Source organism: Dendropsophus ebraccatus, chromosome 10 (assembly GCF_027789765.1).
Source record: "Dendropsophus ebraccatus isolate aDenEbr1 chromosome 10, aDenEbr1.pat, whole genome shotgun sequence".
Classification (NCBI taxonomy): domain Eukaryota; kingdom Metazoa; phylum Chordata; class Amphibia; order Anura; family Hylidae; genus Dendropsophus; species Dendropsophus ebraccatus.
Window position 1 is genome coordinate 60,693,695 of NC_091463.1, and position 9,556 is coordinate 60,703,250.

The following is a 9,556-nucleotide window of genomic DNA, read 5'->3' on the forward strand; positions in this document are numbered from 1 at the left end:
AACAAGGATATTTGTTTCATTTATTTATTTATTTTTTGGTGGGGGGGGGAGGCTTTTGTTTTCAAAAGGGGGGGGGGGGTGCTGGTTAACAAGCCACTCACTAATATGATTCAGATCCCCCCCCCCCATTATCTGTCTAGGGCATCAAAATACCCTGTTCAGTGTGGTGTAATATTTATATGTTTGATGTCTATATGTGATGTATAGTCCACTACGGTTCAGTTGATTTAGTTCTGTAATTAAATCCAAGTAGTCAATATGCAGTGAGGTACTTTATAGCACACTTCTGGCATATGTATAGTCCTATTGCTACTGTAAAGGATGGTCCAGTATTCCCTGACAGGGATAAGTACAGTGTTTCATACATACACATTGCTGTGCAATCTCTCACTGCTAGGCTGTATGTTACTGTAGGATGTATGTTACTAAGAAACATCCACCTCATAGACACCCCCAACGTGTTGCCTGTCATTAGACATTCATCAGGGGTAGAAACGATCTTAAACATGGGACTGTAGAACAGTACATCTAAATGGCACTGATGCTGGCTGTCTACTGAAGCAATGCAGCAAAATATTTATACAGTGAACCATGCCCTAAAGCATTCCATGAGGACGCTTCACCATTGGCACATGTCACAGCTCTGGGTCGGCTGCCAGGTCCCTATTAAAAAGGTACCAAGGTTATCAGGGACGCTTTTACCGCAATATGATCACCAGTAATTATCCTTGATGGTAAATATACTATATGGCTCCCACATATTATAAGGAGATCATCATCTACTAATAATTCTAAGGTCACAGGTACATAGAAAAATAGAAGATTTTCGACAGAAAATGACCACTTGGTCCAGCTAGTCTGTCCTTTTAGTATTTCCCTTCTTATGATCTTAGGATAGATATGTGTTCATCCCAGGCAGGTTTAGTGTCACTGGCATTATAACTGTCAAAGTTAAATCAACAATAGATGTGAAATAAAGCAAGTTTGCAATTTACACTCATTATTTATTAATCTATTTTTTATTATGCTGTAAAACAAAGCTATACTTGCCAGAAATCCAGGTCCAGTAGCTTATCGGCCTTTTGACTAAGATCAAGTGTAGTATCTGTTCTTATCAGTTTAATATCTGATACGTCCCCTATCTGGGGACCATATACTACATGGATTTTTAGAACAGGGAGATAACAAAAAGAGCCTGCTCTGTTCTCTCCAGGCATTGACCTGGTATTGCAGTGCTTCCAGGTTCAGTGCACAAAAAAAAGAAAGAAATCCAGGTCCAGTCCTTAGGGCGGCTTTTTAGTCTTGTACTGGTTGAAAAAAGAGACTAAACACATGAAGCCCTGGCCTGTACAGAGAGTCACAGCTCAATATGTCCGTCAATCACATGACTGCCTTCTCTGTCAGCGCAGATGACCAGGGAAACACGGAACTTCCTGTGTTTAGACTGCGTGGGGAAAAAAGTGTTTTCCATAATAACTAAAAAAAAAAAAAGAATGTAAATTGCAAACTTCCTTTATATCACATCTCCTGTTCATTTAGGTTTTGAAAATTATAATGACAGGCAGTGTCGGACTGGGCCCCTCCCCCACTCCCAGTGACCATCCAGCAGCTGGGACGGACCAGTGGCAGACGCTGCGGCAGCTGTCAGGTCTTCAGCAGCCCTTCGAGCATACCTGGACTCAAGCCCCGGCAAAAAAATGTCCCGGGTATCACCCGGAAAGTTCCTCCCTCGCTGAGGGATGCCCCACCCCCTGTCGGCGTGACTGATCTCTCTCATGCAGAGCTGGGAGAGGAGTCGCTGGGGGACTAGAGGAAGCATACAGGTGAGGTAAGTATAGCTGTTTTTTTGTTTTAAATACAGGTGGAGGGGCAGGAGAATGATGAAGGAGGCTGTAGTATGGTGATGAGGGGCAAGAGGATGAGACGGGTACTACTATGATGATTGAAGGGCAGGAGGATGAAGGGGGTAGTAGTATGATGATAAAGTGGGTGGTAGTATTAAGATGAAGGGGTTGTAGTATGATCTTGGAGGTGCAGGAGGATGAAGGGGGGAGTAGTATGATGGCAGGGCAGGAGGATGAAGGGGGGAGTAGTATGATGATGGCAGGGCAGGAGGATGAAGGGGGGAGTACTATGATGATGGCAGGGCAGGAGGATGAAGGGGTAGTACTATGATGATGGCAGGGCAGGAGGATGAAGGGGTAGTAGTATGATGATGGAGGGCAGGAGGATGAAGGGGTAGTAGTATGATGATGGAGGGGCAGGAGGATGAAGGGGGGAGTAGTATGATGGCAGGGCAGGAGGATGATGAAGGGGTAATAGTATGATGATGGAGGGCAGGAGGATGAAGGGGGGAGTAGTATGATGATGGAGGGCAGCAGGATGAAGAAGTAGTAGTATGATGATAGAGGGGCAGGAGGATGAGGGCTAGTAGTATGATGATAGAGGGCAGGAGGATGAAGGAGGTAGTAGTATGATGATGATGGAGGGCAGGAGGATGAAGGGGTAGTAGTATGATGATGGAGGGGCAGGAGGATGAAGGGGGGAGTAGTATGATGGCAGGGCAGGAGGATGATGAAGGGGTAATAGTATGATGATGGAGGGCAGCAGGATGAAGGGGTAGTAGAATGATGATAGAGGGGCAGGAGGATGAGGGGTAGTAGTATGATGATGGAGGGGCAGGAGGATGAAGGGGGGAATAAAATGATTATATGGGGTGCAGCTGCATCATATGGGCACAAACTACCAGTATATACAGTCAGTCATTGGAGTGCTATCTCTATAGCCTGCTCTGATTGGGGGACAAGGGAGTTGTCGCAGATCCAGATGAATCCAGAATGGGGCCGGGTCAGTATGTCGCTTTTTACAGATTCTTCTTTGGTGGGCCCCAAAGATAATTTCCTCTTGTGGGCCCCAGGTACCCCAGTCCGACACTGATGATAGGTACACTTTATTGTAGATTTACAGAAGCAGAGAAACATATAATAGGTTACTGTCCTCTTCCACTGTATTGGAGTACTATTTGGCATACATTGATTCACATTTAGACTAATGTCTAAAAAACATTTTAGAAACAAAAGCAATCCGTGTAACCAATCAATAATATATGTAGCACACATCAGTTGGCATACATAGATGACAGAAGACGCCATTATAATGCACTGCTAGACAACCAGTATACTCACAGGATGGTAAGCATGGTAAGTGGTTAGATAACAACGCATCTCAGGGTCAAACTAAACAGCATTCAGATGGCGTAAAGGAGCACTCACAAAGTCAGATGAGCTGTCATAGGAAACACAGTAATTGCCTAACACCAACACATACAGTCAAATAAAACCGTTGTACATGGTAAACCCATTTAGGCCACTTGGTTTCACTAACCACAGCGTAATGGTCCATTTGGTCCATTATCCCAATCACCTCCCCACTGGATCATCTGATTACCTCAATGACTTAAAAGACATAGTAGGGATCACTATTATGGATATTTCTGCAGTGGATTGTCGCTGGTGTATTGGACTCATGAGTAAGATCCACAGTACACTCCCTCATCACCATTCTGTTGGGATCTTATGAAGGGGTGGCTTTAAAACCATTGGGGACTGAGCACTTGGATTCCTGGTTATCATCTGTATATCTGTGTTCATTCTTTTCCTGTTCCAGAATGGTCTGATGGTCTTATCCACATAACTAGCCAAGAATGTATAGATGATCAGGTATATTACTTCACTGGAAGTGCAAGTCACAAAATGCTTCATACAGTAAATCTTACGAGGTCTGGGTTCACACTGCTGTTTTTGCAGTCCGTTTAACGTATATGTTTTATGGGGGAAAAAACTATAAAAATGCAATTGTGTATATCCGTTTGGATCAGTTTTTTCATTGACTTCCATTATATAAAAAAACTGATCCTCCTTTTTTTTTTTTTTTTTTTTTTTAACATACACAAAAATGTTTTTCTGTATGTTAAAAGTAAACACCTGGAAATGGATCCGTTAAATGGATTGCAAAAAGGTAGTGTGAACTCAGCAATAAATGTGTCTGGCTTCTCCTTTCCAGCCATGTGCCCTGTTGTTGCACAAGAGGCAAATAACAATTTGTCAAAATATCCTTGAGGGTACAAACACACACGATGGATCCGCAGCTGACTTCTCGCTGCAAATTCGCAGCGAGATCCGCTGCGGATCTCTGCCCTATAACGTCTATTGGGTAGACATACTCGCAGCAACATTGACACTGATTGGCTGAGCAGGATGTCTAGCCGGGAACCCCCGAAGCAAGCCGGATTCTGGAGCAGGTAATGTGTAAGCTCCGTCCAGCGAGGGGTTAACGGGGCGATCTCCTGACATACTCGCAGTGTCTCCTGTCAAATTCGCAGTGAGAAATCCGCTGCAGATCCGTCGTGTGTGTTTGTACCCTAAGACTACAACCTTTTCTGCAAGTGATCGCTAGTGTTTCCCCTACTGGGCTGGTCACATCAACATTTGATCTCTGTATCAAAGGCCCTGCTAAGTGCCTGCTCCACCCATGCCTATCCAGTCTTTTTTTTATAGGTCCTCTGCCTGTACTTAGAAGTCAAGTAAGACTGAAATATAATTGCACATTTTTAAGGGAATCTCTCAGCTCCCGGGCCCTACCTAAGGTGCTGACAGTGTGCTGTAGCTGGCAGTCCCCTTGTGAGCATGGTACATTTTGGTAATTGGTCCGTGCGGCAGATTATGCGCAATCAAACTAATGAAGTGTCAAAGAGGAGTTGTTTGTGCCACACTCTGGCACACCTCAGCACTCTGTCCTCCCTCTTCCTCATGCTTCCTCCTGCTCACTTAGCTGTCGGCCAGTGTCCCTGATTGCAGATCAGTCCTCTGTAGGCAGTTTATGTCTGAAAGAAACACTCAGCTATAGTTAAATCTCTGATCCCAAATGTGTTGGAGCTGTGGTTTAGGGATAACTCACCTGTTTAGAGACCTGGTAGCAGTTCATTCTTTGGTTTAAATCCACTCATGGAGAATAAATATAGGTCTTTATTTTTTCTCATTATTGTATAATTTCTAAGGCTATGTTCACACTCAGTATTTTTTCTTCAGTATTTTGGTCAGTGTTTTGCAACCATAACCAGAAGTGGATTGAAAACACAGAAAGGATCTGTTTTCACACTGTTGAAATTGAGTGGATGGACATCATTTAACCCCTAGACGACCCAGGACGTAGAGTTACGTCATGGAAGTCTGTCACCAGACGACCCTGGACGTAACTGTACATCCTGGGTGGTTCTCCCGCTATGAAGCGCGCTCCGGAGCGGAGCGCACTTCATAGGAGGTGGGGGCCGGCTCCAGTGAGCAGCCGGGACCTCACCGGTAATGACACGCTGCAGCGATCGCGCTGCCGCATGTCATTAACCCCTTAAACTCCGCGATCGCGGCGCGACCGCGGCGCGACCGCAGCGTTTAAGTGTAAGTGACAGGAGGAGTCCCCTGTCACTTACTGATCGGGACCCCCGCAGTGTGACTGCGGGGGTCCCGATCGTTGAAATGGACCGCCGGAGGTCTCTCACCTGCCTCCGTGCGGTCCGATCGACGATCTGCTGCACTAAGCCTGCACAGGCAGGCTCAACGAGCAGATCGCCGATAACACTGATCAATGCTATGCCTATGGCATAGCAATGATCAGTGTAAAAATCAAACTTGTGTATGTAAAAGTCCCCCAAAGGGACTTCAAATGTGTAAAAAAAAAAAGTTCAAAACACTATTACACTACCCCAAAACCCCTCCCCCAATAAAAGTTGAAAAAAAACCACCTATCCCATTATATAAATAAAACATATAAAAATAAATAAATAAATAGATAAACATATAATATACCGTAGCGTGCATAATTGTCCGATCTATTAAAGTATAACAAGCGTCATTGTGATCGGTGAACGGCGTACACGAAAAGAGTGAAAAAAGTGCGCGGATTACCGATTTTATGTTACATTATATATTAAAAAAAAATTATAAAAAGTGATCAAAACGTCCGATCTTCACAAATATGGTATTAATAAAAACTAGAGATCATGGCGGAAAAAATGACACCCCATTCAGCCCTGTAGGTGTAAAAATAAAACTGTTATAAGTGTCACAATAGACCCATTTTATTAATATTTAATTGCCAAAAAAAAGGATTTCATAAAAAAAAATATATATAACATTAGAGAATATGTGTAAACCTGCATATGGTTGTGTTTGGACTGACCTCTAGAGTAATAGTATCATGTCACTTTTACCATATAGTGCATTACGTAGACACAGGAACCCCCCAAACGTTACCATATTGCATTCTTTTTTACGATTTCACCTATTTATATCTTCATAAATAATATATTTGGGATTCCATCATACATGTTATGGTAAAATGAAAGACGCCATTACAAAGTACAACTATTCCTGTAAAAAACAAGCCATTACATGGCCTTGTAGATAGAAAACTGAGAGTGCTAGAGCTCTTAGAAGGGGAGGAGGGAAAAACAAAAACACTAAGATCAAAATTTGCACGGTCCACTGGGTCATTTTGGGCCTGGTCCTCAAAGGGTTAATGGCAAATAACGCCCATTATTTCAAAACAACTGCCAATTATTTGCCATTAAATGGTGGCCATCCACTTAATTTCAACAGGGATTTGAACCAAATAATGAACTGCTGGGAGGTGTCTAGACAGGAGAGTTACTCCTAGACCACAGTTCCAACACATTTGGGTTTGGAGATTCAACTATATCTGAGTGTTTCTTCAGACATAAACTGCCTGCAGAGGACTGATCTGCAATCAGAGACACTGGCTGACAGCTGAGCGAGCAGGAGGCCGCGCAGCATTGATTTTTCATAACGAAGAGGGAGGAGGAAGGAGTGGTGAGGTGTGCCAGAGTGCGGCACAAACAACTCCTGTTTGACTCTTTATTACAGTAGGAGACCTGAGATTGTGCATAATCCACTGCACAGACAAATTACCAAAAGGTAAGATGCTCACAAGGGGACTGCCAGCTACGGCATACTGTCAGCAAATTAGTAAGGGACTGGGAGCTGACAGATTTCCTTTAAAGCTGCTGGAGATGTCTGGCGGCGGCTTATTGCCCTTTCCTTATTAAGAACACAAGCTGAGAATGCATGTGTTTGGAGGGTATTCATTCCATTAGTCCGATAGATATAGAAAGCGAATGGCCACCTATAGGTAGTTGTGAGATAATACAAGCTATGTTTTTAGCATATAATGTGGTGCAATGTACCTTGGGCAATTGAGATACCACCCATTGTTAAAGCTAGATATAAAGAAACCTGCATTCTGTTCCTAGTTTTAGATGGTAACGTAAAATAAACTCATCAAGTTATCAGGCCCAGAATTAGTGGAAATTGCCATGAATTCCCACTTTCTATATCTGATGCTGCAGCAGTAAACCATCTCTCTCTCTATTAGCATGCTGCAGACATTCTTCAGCACTCATAATGAATTAGCCAAGGGGCAGAGAAACAATATATTCCAGTTGTCTAATTGCAATCCTGTCTGCCCATGCTTTATGGATGCAATCTTAGAAATGCATGTTTACAAATTCTTCTTTTGAAATCCTTTCTTCATGCCCCTGGTTGGAAAATGAGTGTATTTCACAGAAATGTCCTCTTGTAAATTACTTAGGAGAGAAAAAAATGAATTGTATCATCTGTAAACCTGTTAACTGCCAGCAGTGAATGTACATATTCTTGATTTGCCATTTAGGTATCCGGATTGACTTAAGACTTTAGTTTTCTTTCTAGTGAAGTTTATTGCGGGCAGAAACAATGCATTTTTGCAGATCTGCGCTGTGTAGGAGACACAATGAGTTGTTTATGGCTGCATATGCACTCAACGGCCACTTTATTAGAAACACCAACCCTTTCGTGATTGGACTCTTCTGTATAGAATTTAGAACACAGCATTTCCCGCTCACATATATTATTGGTCACAATCGATTTCATTTATAACAAAATGTAACCACTTTCTCACATTTTTTTCAACAAACCACAGGAAAAGACTTGAATGTTACAGCATTTGGTCTAAAATTTGCCACAGGAAACCTACACAAAAACATTGATAAACTAGTAGTCCCTTACAAAGTTAGTATAAGAAGCCATGGTGCTGCCCCCAACCCAGTTTAGCTCCTTGGTACATTCTCCCCCACACATATATACATCTGCTAAATCTCCTATATTCCACTATACTGGAATGACATGATGAAGTTTCCATTTACCACCTATAGCAGCTATCTGAAATGGTATTTATTGGTACTTGCAGAGTATAGGAAAACCCCTTGCCAGCATATGAAATTTTGATTATATCTTTCACGCATTGACCTCTGCCTGTCTGAATTTACTGTCATACCTACAGCCCAATATTAGACACAGGGATTACCTACAAGGGAGATATCATGGGGGATTACTACAGGGCACTACCTACAGGTCTAATGCCTACACGGGAGATACTACCTAACTACTATATGGATACAAAGAGAGAGCCTAACTACTATAGGGGGCACAGGGGGGACCTAACTAATATATTTAAGGCACATAGGGGACCTTAACACTATATTGGGGCACAAAGGGCCTAACTACAATATGGATGCTTTAAGGGGTCCTTACTGCTATATGGGGGCACAGAGATGATCTAAATATTATGGGGGCACCTATGTGTATAAACATAAAATTTTCTCTGGTAGATTCCTTAGAGAAAGAATCTGGAATCGGGGAGCTGGTGACAATACTACTTGAGGCTAGGTTCAGACTATGTAACTGTGCCGCTGTATTTGCGGCTGTAATTGTGCGGCTGTATTTTTGGTGGTTCATGCGTACGCTGGAAAGTATACGATATACGGCTGCACAGTGCACACCATGTATGAATATACGGCCCTATCGTAAACGGACCTGTAAAAAATGAACAAGACCATTGTTTGCGGCTGGAAATGCGGCCGTGGATTGACAGGCGGTCCGTACGGAGTACTTCAAAAATAGCCGGCAATGATGCCGAATGCCGATGCCTCTAATAGTTAATATATTAAATTAATAAAACACATTTTCTTTGTAATAAAGTCCCTTTCGTTGTTCAATAATTTAATTCTAACGAATCCATCGTTTTGCAATTAAATATACTGTTAAAATAAATATATATATAAATAAATGTATATTTATATATATATTTTTTTTTTGACAGTATATTTAATTGCACAATGATGGATTCGTTAGAATTAAATTATTAAACAACGAAACTGATTTTATTTCAACGAAAATGTGTTTTATTAATTAAATATTAATTAGTACAGGAAGCTCTAGTAAGCCGTTAATTCATATTGCCGGCAAAAGAGCATTCTGTACTAATCATCACTTTACTTTAATTAAAACATCAAATGTTTCTTCTAATTATGTTATCACAATAGCATTATTAGAAGAAACATTTAGAATTATATGTGCTCCCAGCTGATTGGCTGATCGTCTCAGCGCACATATAATTAGCGGGTCCGCAGCACAGTGACTTCATTGTGCTGCGGACCAGCGAAGAG

The 9,556-nt window shown here is 42.2% G+C and overlaps 1 non-coding gene across 1 annotated transcript; it reads left to right on the top strand.

Moving 5' to 3' along the window:
- Positions 1–1,066: 1,066 nt before the first annotated feature.
- Positions 1,067–1,258, top strand: LOC138766682 (U2 spliceosomal RNA). Its single transcript, XR_011358733.1, has one exon. It is a non-coding gene; the product is annotated as a U2 spliceosomal RNA (small nuclear RNA).
- The last annotated feature ends 8,298 nt before the right edge of the window (positions 1,259–9,556 follow it).